The 13,497-nt window shown below is 41.3% G+C and overlaps 1 protein-coding gene across 2 annotated transcripts in view; it reads right to left on the bottom strand.

Annotated features, from left to right (window-relative positions):
* The window catches only part of fkbpl (FKBP prolyl isomerase like), a 53,165-nt gene that overhangs the window by 38,107 nt on the left and 1,561 nt on the right, over positions 1–13,497 (bottom strand). The window contains exons 2-3 of one of the 2 annotated variants that reach the window (XM_059332732.1): positions 11,277–11,497; positions 474–558 (exon numbers count right to left, since the gene is read on the bottom strand). The gene's annotated coding sequence lies outside the window, so the exon portion shown is untranslated. The remainder of the gene's footprint in view (positions 1–473; positions 559–11,276; positions 11,498–13,497) is intronic. The other variant, XM_059332734.1, reaches the window with a different exon arrangement.

The following is a 13,497-nucleotide window of genomic DNA, read 5'->3' as shown; positions in this document are numbered from 1 at the left end:
CAGTCATTTTCATAACAAGTGGCTATTTTAAGTCTTCCATACATCAGGATGTTCATTGTGTAAATTATGGTCCCATTTAGAGTAAAATACCACAGCAACATGACTATCAGGATAGCTGTGTAGCAATGCATATTCATGGCACTGTGTCATTTGAAAAGCCGTGATAACTTTGTTACTTCACACAACATGGTCAGGAGCCAGGTGTAGTCGGGTTGCGTTATAGTGTTATTTGGTTCTTTGTCAAATCCACCTACTCGTCCAAAATGGTAACTTTTGGCTTCAAAAAACCAAGATGGCAACAGCTAAAATGCCAAACTCGAGGTTTAAAAACATTACTTCAAAACCAATGGGTAAAGTTAAAGTGCACTTTGTTTAAACAATGTATCACCGTCACTACGAAACACGACTACATTTTTCTGTCAGGCTCTAATCTTGTCCCTGTTTTGGTCAATGTGTCCTGGTGATAAGATTACCTTTCCTTGCCCAGGCTTAAAACAGGACGTTCAGGCTTGATTGGACAAACTGATGCCATAACACTGGAAACGCAAGGCGTCTGCCCTGGAAATACAAACACAAGGACATTAACTCAAACGTGCTCTTCTGAGTTTCAATCAATACAATCTCTTTCATGTGATACTGCTTTATAATCAATGTTTTTAATTGACAAACATCATGGTTTACCTTTTGAGACTACCAACAGCCCCAAAAAGAGCCCTCCTAGAAGAGGTCTTTTAATAGCCATGGGAGGCCCATATTGTCAGATAAGATAAGCTTTATTGTCCCTCAGGGTAATATCATCAAGCAATCCCAGTCATTGAGACTGTTCTAGTGCCAGCTTCCTGTGGTAGAGACTATCTGTGTCCTAGATGCCAGGCCAACAGCATTCCTTTTGCAAAGTTTCGTAGGCACCATTAGTCTTAACGGATGGCAGGCACAAAAATGCAAAAAAAAAAAAAAAGCATGGGAGAAACGATAATACTAAAAAATAGGCAGATGATCATATGGGTTTAAACAAACCTCTAGGCCAGCCGGGTTATTTGTTAGATAATGGGTGAATATAAGATAACTGTGAAATTAACTCCCAACCTTTGTTAACATCTATCACATTTTACAGACCGAGTTTTGGTTTAATTTTGACCCGCACTTGTGGTAGTTTTGCGATCAGAGTTTTCCTTTGTAATGCTGAGATCACTATGGACATAATACGTAGCTATGCTCACTTTCAGTTTTACCTCCAACTAAAATCGTTCAGATAAACTGTTGGTTTAATTTAAAAATGATTGTCTCTACTGTTCTTATTCATTGCCCCATTGTACCAATGATATCCCTAGTTTCAGATTGCAGATATAAACTTAGACCCAGGACCCAAGTTGGAATAAAACAGAATAATCCTTTAATACCACAGCAACATCAAGTAATTTGACTGGGATCAAATCACAGGCAGAAGTAATTCCGGTCAAACTGTTACCCAGCTGTATATAGATATATATATGCGCAAATGTATATAGATTATTTAAATAAATTAACAATACATTAGTTAGAGGGCTATGAACATATTTATAGATCTGGAGTTATGTTCAATAACTACTTTTTCCCATTGCTGGTAAAAGATAATACGATTTCACCCCGAGGTCACCAATTGCTGAGTGAAGTCTCCTGTTAGCGCAACTCTCGTAGTCCATCCCAACGCCTCCACTACTTATGTGGTCTGTCTAGTAGTTGGATGCAATCCCAATTATTTTCATGTGGATCCACAATGTTAACATGCCTTTACATCGACAGTAACTGTAAATAACTTTGGTCTTGCCAACCGACCCATCTCACAGGGCTTTGTAGCTCAACTTTCAAGTTACATTTTTTTTTTATTTACTGTTCGCTAGTTGCTATCCAACTTTAGCCAAAGAGGTTATAACAAAACCAGCTTAATGTGTCAGAACAATTAGTAGCATTGAAACAAATTTACTTCAATGCATTATCATTGCTTTGTTGCCCAGTTGTATAGCTGATCACACTTCTGTCCTATGAAGTTTCATTCCATCTCCCAGCGTGTACGATGGATTCAAACATGTGTTTCCTGTTTCAGTGTGATCTCCAGTCGGCTCCGACAGTTTTGTAGGTCACCTTTACTAAACTTTGACCAAAAGGATGTGCTCTGTCAGCCAATATAAACACTGCTGCACAGTGTTTGGAAATTGAGAAGTTATTATCGCAGTGTGTATATTCCCAAACACTGTTTTAAATTTGTAGTCATTCTGATCAATATTTATTTATTACCTGCATCATAGTCGTGACACCACGTCCACCTTCTGGACACAATTTTGTTGAATTATTATGTGACCGTACCCTAATACTGACACACTCATTGCTGCAGTATCTTTAGAGTGTTAGCCATGCAGGCAGCCCAATCATTTATTTAACATCATCACAGTTATTCTCAACTGTGTTACACTCTTATATTTTCTCTCACTCTTGACTACCCCTGTGCCTCAGTACTGACAGTTATGTAGATTTATCAATCTTATGTCCAGGCTGTAATGCAAGCCAGTCTGGGCTCTGGTTGCCAAATGACAACAACAACAACAACAACCTTGAGAACAGGGGATAAACTGCACTTCAATTACATACAATCATGCATGCAATTGCACACACACAAACACACAGAGCCTGGAGACATGCAGACAGGGCAGAGCTCACCACCTAGACTGTGTGTGAGTTGACTTTAATACTATAATCCATCCTGGACCAAGACATAGAAAGAAAAAAAAAGGTGTAAGACAGAAAGAAGAGTCACATAGATGGATGAAGGGGAGAGAGAAATGTATAGGGTTACATTGAGACCTGGCGGGCGTGTTTATCAGCAGATCTTAATCCGAGCAGAAAGAACCACGTTCCCCACAATTCATCATCATTACATCATTACATATACCTTGCTTTTGATATGGGCTTCTGTCTGTGGGAATCTAGTTAAAGACCCCACCAAAAATTGCCCTATAACATTCACTTTGGGGTGGTCTGGGTGTCGGCCATGCGATCTGTTTCGCACACATATTCACATGTACATACCTGCAGGCGAGGATAGGACCCCTAAGTGCCCCCTGAGCTCACCTATCACCTGTCTGGTAAAACCTTCAGAATGTTAGCAAGACCTTTCTACTCTGTCACTCACTGTTTATGGCCAGAAAGTGCATGCAAACATACAAGTGTGTGATGGGATGAGTTCAACCCTCAGGGCCAGTAGAACCTGGGTCATTTTTTCCCCAAAGGTTGGAAGGGGAGTCTGGTTGAGGTCAGGGGTCATAAAGTTTAGGTGTATCAGCAGAGAACCATCAGCACTATGTATGACCACCACTGATCTGTCGCCTTTTGACACATCCTAAACATTAACTGCTTGCTCATGTAACTAAGCTCTTCTCTACCTGACCAGCAAAGAGGTGAATTTATTCAGAAGAACACCTGCTCTGCTGGATTAAAATCTGGCTTACAGTGTAGCTGCCTTTGGTGTCAACTCTTCCATTTATCTTTCATCCTTTCGCTCTGCCTCTTTCTGATGGGGAGGGTGTCAGCCATTAGGTAGTAGGTGGTGCAGCTTTGTTGGGAACAGGTTTGGGCTGAAAGGCTGTGGGAGCAGTAGGAGGTGCAGATTTATTAGAGAGCTCAGACTAATATTTACGTGACCTGCCAGGACCCGAGGGGTGGAGAGACATAGAGGGAGAGAAAGTATGGGTATGAATTGCAGTGTCAGCACTGAGGGAAAAGGGGATTACAACACAAAACACTTATCTCCTGAGACCTACAGCAAAAACGGCCCCCTTAGCTCTGTCATTTCCTATAATGGCTCACAGCAATTCATTTTGATAGCAATCACTCCTATAATCACACAGCAACAACTGCAGTTCTCTTTTCCAAGTAACTGAAAATATTGGTCCATGCAAGTGGTTGCCAAATCAATTCTTTGACCTGGCAAGTTGCTGCATAAAAGAATAAAAATGGAATTTTCCGAGCAATTCCACTTCATTGGCGGAGGAGTATTTGAGCACTCACTCACCGTTGCATGTAAAACATTTCTGGTGCTTTTATAATTGCTCCAACTACTGACACATACAGCCACATGCTGGTTGACCTAAATGAATTTTCCGAGAGTAGAAGAAAGCCTGTGTGACCCTACACAGCTCCAATTTGTCATCCCTAATTTATCTGTGATATAATTCACTCACTGCTAGGCCAGGAGGCAAGCTAAGCAGAATATTTCGTAGGTTCGGCTAACTGAAAGCCGCCCTGAGAGTTTAATTTGGGTTGGCAGATCATTTTTGCCATTATTGGCCATACATTTTAATAACTGTCTTTCAGCATATTGGAATACAAGTGGTCTGAGAGAATCTGTAGCTCTTTCTGGCTCTGTTTTCCGCCTTCAGAATTTTTTTTGACCAATCACAGAGAGAGAGAGTGTTCCTGTTGGCTAGTCTACGAATGCATATGCACGTGCTCTTGTGCACATGTGCATACAGAGTGCAGTACAGTACATAGAGGGTGGATATTGTGTAAAAAGGTAGCGCAGTTTATTTCCTAGAGAGCAGACATTTGCTGTGAACATTTCCGGTTTTGTAATTTTTTCCTTTTAGACCGCCTCTGGTGTCTAACCCTTTGGATGGCAGCATTAATCTGCTACAAGGACGTAGCCTGAAGCTGAAACCGTCTCTGCAGCACTGCATATTTTGGACCCTGAGTGGCTGCAGCATCCATTCCCGCAGCGCCGTGAGCCTTTGGCTAAAGTGAAGCTTATGCATATGCCCGTGCTCATTTGGAGGGAGTGGCCCAGTAAAAAGAGACGGGAGAGGGAGGAGAGCTTCCCTTACCTCCTACCTCAACTTCTGGTGTTTTCTCGCCTTTCCAGTTTTCTGCCTACTCCAGCCTTAATGGACAAAGAGATCTGGTGCTGAGCCCGACTCTGGCATTTAAGACAGTTAGTCGGGGTGAATTCTTCACCGTACAAGGTGTGGGCTGCAATGTGACGAGGCTTGTATATGTGTGTGACAGTGTGAGTATGTTTATCTCCCTCCCTGTGTGGGAATTTACAGACACACCTCGCAAGGCACAAACAACGGTGACCTGGAAAAATAGTCGAAATTCCACCAACATACCAGGGAATCTGGGGGTTTGGACTGACAATACACACTGACACACACACACACACACACACACACACACACACACACACACACACAGACAACGAGAGACAGAGGTGTGGGAAACAGAAAAGATACAGGGTCAGGGTCAAATTGTGTAGACCTCACAGACATAGATACCAGTGAGTGATACCAGCTGACACACACTGATGCTGACACTAACAGTGATTCCATGGCTACCTGAGTGACACTGATAGATAGCGCAGAGCCATCCCAACATGCACACACAATCAAACCAAAAGTCAGCTCATCCCTGTGACTTTTACTCGGCATATCGTGTCAATGGCTCGCATACTCTGTCTCCTAAAAATCCTGACAATCAGTGCATCAGACGTCTAAATGTTGAACAAAAAATAACATAAAGCGGTAGCTTCTTAGGTGGAAAATGGGTTAAAGGTGAAAACATCTACTACTGGAGTGTCTACCTGTACTCAAACATGATCACAACTGTATGTTTATTGTTGCTTACAGTGGAGAAGATGTGTTTACCACATCTCTGGAGCCATCGTCCCACTCCCAGTCTCCTAGACTCCTCACCTTTAAAAAACACAAACCACTACAGACACACACATATTCACTCCAATGAATCCAACTCTCACACCACACAAACAAACACTCTATGTGGAATGTGCGAGACAGTCTTGTTTGTGTTTTGAGGTGCAGCTTTCTCCAATGTTTAATTTTCCTGCTCATCTTCCTGGAATATACTATATATTCTCATTGGCACTTTAAATTGCCCCGACATAGAATTAAATAATTTTGTGATTCTATTTAAGTTTATGTGTCTTTTTCACAATCACTGTGTTGATGCTTGCAGCTCAGTGCAGCAGTAAGCCTCTACACTCCCTCCGTCTGGGCTTCACCTTCTACCAGCACGGAGACAGCTGATCGAGAGCAAGGACACAGTACAGTAGTCTCAGTCGCTCAGTAAACAGTGGTAAACAGAGCAAGCGCTCGGCATGAAATGGAGGAATACTCCACACAAAACATTTACAGAGAGCTGCCACTGGAACAATATCATTTCAGTTTTACAATAAAGTGCTGGTGTAAGAAAAACAACAGAAGGAAACTCATCTGTCCCTCTCTCCGTTCAGAGTGACTTGTTTATCCTTCGGCCTCCCACTCTTTGTAAGGAGATAATTCAATCAAGTATAATAGAGCTTTCACACAGGCTTAACTCAGCTTTGATACTAATGCTACAACATCCAAATCTGGAGCCTGATCTCATATATCTAGAATTTTATTCTATTAAGCTTCAATGAATGAGAAGCTTCACTGTCACTCCTAATATCTGGACTTTGTTAACATAGATTTGTATTTCAACTGGTTACTTCAAGTAAGAAAAAAATGTGAATTATGGAAATTATAGACAGGGTAAGAATAATCTGATCTGTTTTTAAATATGAAATGCTACTGAATGCAGTGTATAAATATACTACAATAGGATAGACCAGATGACACAACAATGAAAATACACCAATATCCTTAACAACAATAAACACGTTACATATTGCCATATCAGGGCTCGAGAGAATTGGTATCCAACTTGAGAAATGGAAAAATTTGCAATCAATTCTTAACATATAACAAATGGGGACAGCAAAACATGCATCCCAAGACAATGTGCAAATTAATAAAACTGACAAATAATTCATTATTAAAACTGACATGAACTCATGTCAGTTTCATTAGCCTACAAGGTGTAACTAATTCAGTGGCAGTGTGAGCTAGTGTGCTGTAGCCCATCTGCTTCGAGGTTGGACGTGTTGTATGTTCAGAGATGCCCTTCTACATACCTTGGTTGTAACAAGTGGTTATTTGAGTTACTGTTGCCCTTCTTTCATCTCGAACCAATCTGGCCACACTCCTCTGACCTCTGGCATCGACATGGCATTTTTGCCCAGAGAACTGCTGCTCACTTGATATTTTCTCTTTTTTGAACCATTCTCTGTGAACCCTACGGATGGTTGTGCGTGAAAATCCCAGTAGATCAGCAGTTGTGAAATACTCAGACCAGTCCGTCTGGCACCAACCACGCAACACGTGCAAAGTCACTTAAATCACCTTTCTTCCCCATTCTGATGCTTGGTTTGTACTTCAGCAGGTCCTATTGACCATGTCTACATGCCTAAATGCAGTGAGTTGCTGCTGATCAGATATCTGCGTTCATAAGCAGTTGCACAGGTGTACCTTATAAAGTGGCCGGTAGTGTATAACTTACAAAGTATCTTAATCATTCAGAATAGGTGATTAAAAATGGCAACCAATGTCTTAAGTAATTTGTGGTATTTTAATTATACCCACTATCAGCCAGAAAGGTTGGGACAAACCACACCTTGTTTTGGCAGAACCATGATGTGTCCACCTCCAGTAACTAAAGTTAACTACTGACAGTGTTTTGATTTACCTCTGACTGTGGGGGCAGGCAGCAGCACCAACTCCACTGTACTAGGTGTACACTACAGATCACAGGTCCAACACATGAACATAATGTGAAAGGATATACAGTACACATGCATGTACACTGTGCATGAAAACACCCATTTGCAGCAGGTACACACATACACACGTACATGTTCCCTTGTGCAGGGAAAAGCTATGCTACTATGCACATACATAATTATACTGTATACAAACACCAAAACTAACTCATCAAATGTGTGTGTGTGTGTGTGTGTGTGTGTGTGTGTGTGTGATCAGCAAAATCAGCATGATTTTGTTCTCACTAGCCACAGCATTACAACGATGCACACATCTTCATTATTGGCTTGGAGCTCCGTCTCTATCAAGTGTTTGAACCGGGATAGTTTAGGAGAGAGTAAACAACGGTCTAATGTGTTTATCAGACACTAAAGCACACACCAACAGCTGTTTACCCCACAGTCAGCCAAGCCGCATACAACAACAACGACAGCACGAGGAACATGTAATCTGATGGCGTTGTAAGCAGTAGGGAAGGTGATGTTTGAGGGTTCCTGTGTCTTGGACTGGTTAGGGGAATCTGACAATATTGCCACCCTGCATGTGATTATCCACCTGCTCCCCTGAACTCTTTTGCTTTTTAGTGTCGAGTCAAAGCAGGAGAGTGAGGGAGAGGGAGAAAATGATAGCTGTGTATGTTGGAAAAGCCTCCTACTACAGGGAAACAAAACAATAAACATTTCACTTTCCAACAATGCACCACGCCAGACTAAGCTAAATGCAAATATACATGAAAAAAAAAAATATAGAAACAATCAACAACCATGTTTATGCATACTGTGCACACAAAAAAACACACAGCAGATATCATCACCAGGGTTATCCATTACTTCATTAGATATAGAGAACCAGTCTGAAAGTCACTTTCAAATAAAATAACAAAGAGACTTTTTGTTGATGAATTAGGCTACTAAAACCAATTTAAAATACAAATGAGAGATCGGTTACACTTTACACGAGGATGAAGACAACATAACAAATATAACTTCTAGCAGCAAAGGGTGAGGTCCTTGCCCAAACACGAAGAGATGAAATACTGCAACTTGCATATTTGTCCCCACAAAGAAACAGCAAGGAGCATCTTCAAATGTGCTCTGACGCACTTTGCATGTTACATTAGCTGTTTGTAGCATTAACTATTTAGGTTTGCACATCTTCAGTGTCAACACTGTTTGTGTGTCTTGTCCAAATGTAAATGTGTATCAAAATTCCCTGGAATACAAATGCAAACCTTACTTTATACATCCTTGTGTCCATGTTCCTTTATTTTCCAAGTCATCGTGAAAATAATTACAAAATACAATATTTTTAAAGGAATAGTTCAGCATTTTTTTGGAAATATGATTCTTCATTTTCTTCTGGTCTTTGCTCTCAATATGAAGCAAAGGAAACAGAGAGAAACCTGTCTCTGTCTAACAAAATCTACCTAGCAGCACCACTAAAGCTCATTAATTAACACCAGCAGTAACCTCCTAGAGGTTAACCTCCTCCACGTAAAACCTTGTAACATTTTTACACATCCATTTTTGTACTGATTAAACAAACAACATTAGCAAAGAATAGCATTTCACATGCTATTTAACCTCATTTGTTTAACCTGATGTGCTACTTTTAGTGTTTGTATGAATGAATGAATGAATATATTATGTGTGTGTCCATAGTGGAGCTGGATAGTTGCAGTATTTCATCTATCTATTTGTGTTTGTCCCATAGGCAGACCTCACGCACTGCTGCTTGCAGATATTATTTTTTTCAATGTTGTTTTCCTCCTTGTGTGAAATTTAAAGTATATAAGTCCCTCATTGAACTTCGATTTATATGTTTGATTGGATTAACAATTTATAGTTTTAGTGTGTGATTATTATAGGATTTTCCCCCCTGAACTTCTTTTGTGTTCCCTTGCAGTTTAATGCACCCTTGCAATATTTTTACATTCCCCTTGATCCACAGGAACAGTTGGTAAGTTGGTCTAGTCCAGTTATAATACTGTCAGTTTACTAACTTAAATGAACACTACTTTATCTGGGCAACATCAAGCTTAACAAATTAATAAAAATCAACTGTTACAATTCTAGTGGAAGGCGATGAATCGGCATTGTGTGGATGCATCACATTCCTGCTTGCATCAGTTCCTTGTGTCCTACATGTGAGTAGTCATTGAGTGAAGTACAACTGCCAAGTTCGGGGAAAAAAATGCATTAAATGAGAAGAAAGGACAGCCAATAAAGTCAGCTTTATGAAGTGTGGGGTGGTATGTTGCTCTGGTAACCACTATCTTTAGGGGAGACATAACATGCAGCAATGTGACACTTTATTAACAGTGAGAGGCTATAAAAAGTAGATTCACTAGTCTGTGTATAGTTACTCTACACTATTACAACATTAACCTAAATGTGGTACTGTACAGCATGTGCAGATGGTCTGATACATCATGTTCGCTGCAAGGATGTGCAATAGACTTAAAGGCAAATTTGTGTCAAATTACCATTCTGAATCAAGTATTATCTCCCTATACCACATCAGGATGGTTAGACCCTACCTGACCGAGCATGCAACAAAACTCCTGGTACAGGCCCTTGTGATATCATTTATAGACTACTGCAACACTCTGCTGGCAGGTCTCCCTGTGTGCGCCTTCAAACCACTGCAGATGATACAGAACACGGCGGTGCATATGGTCTTTAGCCTGTCCAATAGGAGCACACGTCACTCCATTACTCATATCTCTGCACTGCACAGTTGCTGCTGCATCAAATTAAAAACCCTGTCTCTTGCCTACAAAACAGCAACTGCTATGGCCCCCGCCTAAATTATCTCCTATATTAATGTCCACGCAGCCTCCTGCTCACTACTTTCTAAAAGTGAAAGGCACCTGGCTCCTCCACCGCTAGACTCTTCTCCTATGGAACGAATCACCAAACCCCATCCGATCTGCTGAGTCCCTCTCAATCTTAAAGAAGAAACTAAATACCCAGCTCTTTCAAACACACCCATGACACTTTGAGTTGTCTTCTGACTAGTTCTTTGCTTGTGTTGTATGAACTCTCAAATGTATGCTGCTTTTGCATAAAAGCATCCGCTAAAGGAAATTGTAACAATTGTATTGTGGCGCTGCAAGACGTAGAAGATTACAACTTGTATAGACTCAAGAAAAAAAATCTTTGTTTGATAGAGATCCTCGCAAAAAAATCACACTACAATCATGACAATAACAGTATGATTACAGTATGATTAAAATTATTCTCCTCCAATATCATATCCAATTGAAATATCAGTCAAAGTAGTCACAATTTGATTGTACAGCCCTTCCACTCAGAAATTTGGTTTCAATCCAGCTGGGGACCCTTGTGACATCTCTCTATTATTGTTATACAATAAAGGAATAATATGCCCAAAATATATTTAAAAAACATGCCCGGAGGGGCTATTTTAATGTGCACAGTGAAGATTGATTGCTACAGAAGCAAGCGTTGAGAAGCTACGCCTCTCTTCCTGATTGTGTCTTCACTGCCCACCCAGAATTAGTGTTCTCTCTGACAGTGGCATCAGTATTTCTGCCACCATCATAATCATCGCCATCAACTGCCCAGTCCTCACATATAAGATAATTACCTTGAGATTCATGCAGCACTCTGCTTTGAGTGTGGGACTGAGCCAGAAGAGAGAGGCCTCTCCGGTGTGAGGAGGGCAGGATGAGTGTGGCGCTCAGCCCTGTCTGGGTCCAGGAAAGAGTCAAAAGCGAGAAGGGATGGTAGGAGATAAGTCCACTTCAGGAAACTCAATGGGACACTTCAGTACAGGCGCAGCTCTCACTCTGAGCATCGTGTGTCTGCCTGTCATGACAGAGAGAGAAAGGGACTTTGATAAATTCAACTTAAATCAAGATTCCTCATTTGATAACAACTAAGTTAAACCGAAAAGCTGCTCACTTGATTTCCAAAATGAGTACTTTCTTGGTCTTGCAAGTACCAAAAACATAATAACGTGGCACTGATGCGAAAATCATCATTTAACAAAGGTAAAGTTGCTGTGTGTGTGTGTGTGTGTGTGTGTGTGTGTGTGTGTGTGTGTGTGTGTGTGTGACCATGTATGTAGGCTGCAGGCACAGTGACAGAGACAGATTGGGTGTCTGAGAGGGACAGATAGCCTTACAGCCAACCTCCACTCACTCATTGAGTGAGATAAAGAGGAACATTCACTCACACACACACACACACACACACACACACAAACTCCTCCACTGGCATCCAACCAATTGTGTTGAGAAATAACTCAACCCTTAACATGGACAAATAGGTGTGGATAAGGCCTGCGTTGGGTCTGCTGAAAATTGCCGATTCATCACAAATTTCAAACAAACAGATTAGAAGAAGACTGTTGTGGTATTCAAATGGACTTATAGGATTTGCCCGTGTATACACTCTGCTGTGCTGTGTGAGATTCACAAGGGCATGCGAGTACTAGAGTGTGCGAGGGTGCCAAAACAGTGACAGGCCATTCTTCTGCAAACAGGTTTTCAACAAAGTCTTATCTCTCTTTTGCTCTCTCCTCATCCATTCCCTTGTTTCTTCCTCTCCTGGAAGGAATGATTTGATTACACTGCCATCACAAATACACTGGCTACATCTGTCAGAAAGGCAGTGTTATAAAACCAGCTATTACAGAAAACTGGAGACTGTTACGTATGCCGTTGTGTGTGTGTGCCAGTGTGTTTGTGTGGGAGGGGTGGTCCTGTGTTTCCGAGTGACCTCAGTGGCCCAGGCTGCCTGTCTATTAGAGTAGGGGCTATTAGAGCATCAGAAAGTGGGAGCATCCCCTCTTGCCATGCTGATAAGATCAAGGCATTCCGACGGCCAGAGCGGTCATTACCCTGCTCTCTAGCCCATAATGTCCCTCCATTAAAGCACCCTGATGCCATGGAAATGCAGCTGCGGCCGTTTAAGTCATTTCTTGGCTCTGCTGTCTCTCTGGGTCACTGACACACAAACACACAATGCATCGACAAGTTGTCAGATAAACAGTTACACATGCACGCTGCTATCAGGGGCACAGGAACATGCTGTCTGGTAGCGATTCTGGCTGATGTCGGGTCGTAGCCCCATAGGACAGCGAGATGAGCACTGAGTCACTGTAAGCACAGCATAGCTGAGGGAGCGATGACTGTACAGTAAGACAATCTGGACGGCTGAGTCACCATGCAGTCTGACAGCATCCAGCATCAAATACAAACATGGGCGAGCAGACAGATAGGAGGCTGACAGAAACATACACACAAACAGACACATGCACAGCACTAACACTGATCAGGATAAACAAACACCTCTGGTTGTTCTGAAGATTTTGTGTCAAACAAACCCGACCCCCTGTTCCTCTAATCCTCATTTTGGCCAATTCCAAACTTTCTTCAGAGTAATCAGTAGACACCTCCTACGCTTAAATACACAGACACTAACTAACCTCTAATAAACCCCAAAACTCACAACCAACAGAAAGATTTACCAAACCCTCTAGTGTTGCTCCTGAGGAACCATTGTGCACAATGTACTACACAATTTTACCTCATTTAAAACCTGTCTGAAGCTTTCTTTTAAAAACATATTTATTATAATTTCATTTTTATTTTTATGCATCTACCTGTGGATTTTCTGCACACCTTGTTTGATTGTACTTTTACAATGGCATTAAAGAAATGCTGAAATATGAGCAATACACAAACAAACAACAACAATATCACACTCACTATCATGGACAGCCTCTCTGCTTACTCTTTAATGTCACAACATAAAACACATCTAACCTGATTTGACAGGTCATGTCTTTTTAGGATGATTCC

Source organism: Centropristis striata, chromosome 5 (genome assembly GCF_030273125.1).
Source record: "Centropristis striata isolate RG_2023a ecotype Rhode Island chromosome 5, C.striata_1.0, whole genome shotgun sequence".
NCBI classification, from domain to species: Eukaryota; Metazoa; Chordata; class Actinopteri; order Perciformes; family Serranidae; genus Centropristis; species Centropristis striata.
The sequence above is the reverse complement of the archived record's forward strand: the minus strand, read 5'-3'. Positions and strand labels throughout refer to the sequence as shown.